The 1,635-nt window shown below is 40.1% G+C and overlaps 1 pseudogene; it reads right to left on the bottom strand.

Annotated features, from left to right (window-relative positions):
• Positions 1 to 652: 652 nt before the first annotated feature.
• On the bottom strand, positions 653 to 1,387 carry LOC141511685 (large ribosomal subunit protein eL6-like; annotated as a pseudogene).
• Between the last annotated feature and the right edge of the window lie 248 nt (positions 1,388 to 1,635).

The following is a 1,635-nucleotide window of genomic DNA, read 5'->3' as shown; positions in this document are numbered from 1 at the left end:
TGGAGGCACTCGTCCATATGATCATATGACGAGTAACATTATTGGTATTCTCGCTGCTATCCATGTCCCTACTGATAAACAAAAATTGCTCTTCTCCAACTCCCATAGATTATTCATCTCTTCTTCTTTGTTCTGCCTTTTGCGGATGCATTGATGAAAAAGTGATATCACAGAGATGTAAAACCTTTGGGAGTTTGAATGCAATAACATATTTTCCGCCTATCTCAAATTAACTTGGTATGAACAGAAAAGTGATTATATTAATTCACTACATGTTATCAGTTGCTACTGAAGTTTGTTTCTTTTATTCCTGTATCTTGGATATGAAAAGCATAAGCAGATTTGGTAGAGGCCTATTTAATTTGAAAGGTGACCTAACTATGATGCCTAATAATACTTGAAATTCTGTCATTAGTCTAAAAGTTCTTTCATACATGAGAAGAATTAATTAACTGATTGATTTATGCCAATTAAGCTAATTAATACTAGTGTATAAATAGCTGATAATGTTCTTCAAAGAGAGGAATACACTAGCTCATTAAAATATAAATTCCTTATTCTGCATTCAAGGCCCTCTTCAGTTTAGTTCATATCTCCTTTTTAGGCTTATTGCATAATAATTTTATGCCCTTTACTCTTTTTTTTTTGCTATTCCAAATATTTTAATAAGAGTTCTCTGCAAGGCATTTAGAACACCAATTTGTGAGGATAAACTCCATTGGAGAGAGAGAGAATATAGAATGCAGGTAACCACGGAGCTGAGGAATTTTCTTGATTTGGGGCAGGAGCTGAGAGTCCACTGCTTTCTGATCAGCCTTGCGCTGCTCTGTAATCTCATATTTCTCTTTCTCTGTGTCAAAAATCTCTCCTTCTTGGTGTCTCAGTTTACGGAGCCTCTTCTTCTTAAAGTAAGCATCAGTAAGATGATTTGGAATTTTTACACCAGAAAGGTTAACCCTAGTAGAGGTGGCAATGACAAATTTCTGATGGGTCCTTTGTAGAGGAACCCTATTGATGGTCAGAGGTCCAGTCACCAGTAGCAAACCACTAGCCAGCTGCTTCAGGAAAACCATGCCCTTGCCCCGTGGCAGCCAGTGAGCATGATCAGAACTGTGCCTGGGGTGATGCTAGACCCAAGTTTCCTCACATGCTGGCTGAAGGGTTTTTTGCCATGACTTAGGAGTTTTCTCGGCACATCTTCAGTAGGGTAATACCTGGGCATTTTGTGAATCTTTACCACTCGGTTTCCTCCATTTTTATCACCAACAACTGGCTTTGAGATAGTAGCAGGCACCCTGTCTTTCTTTTTCCTTTCAATCTGGGTTTTTGGTGCAGCATATTTCCACTTGTACATGGCTCTGCGGGAATACATTGCAGACCTGGAGTATCTGCCAATCCCTCGGGCCAAGACTGGGTTTCGACTGCAATGCTTTTGGGGGGTTTTTCACCACCTTTTCAGCCCCATCTTCCTTTTTTGGCCTTCCTTTCCTTTTTTTTCCTTTCTGACCTTCTTTTCCTTTGGAGGCTTTGGGGGGTTTTGTCTGCCATCTTGAGAGAAGGGGAAAGAGCTGCCCTTTACTCTTGAAGAAGATGATGACATTAGGGAGGTGATGCCATGACAAGTATGGGAATTGG

The sequence above is a fragment of the Macrotis lagotis genome, chromosome 2 (genome assembly GCF_037893015.1).
Source record: "Macrotis lagotis isolate mMagLag1 chromosome 2, bilby.v1.9.chrom.fasta, whole genome shotgun sequence".
Classification (NCBI taxonomy): domain Eukaryota; kingdom Metazoa; phylum Chordata; class Mammalia; order Peramelemorphia; family Peramelidae; genus Macrotis; species Macrotis lagotis.
This window is presented reverse-complemented; position numbering and strand designations above follow the sequence as displayed.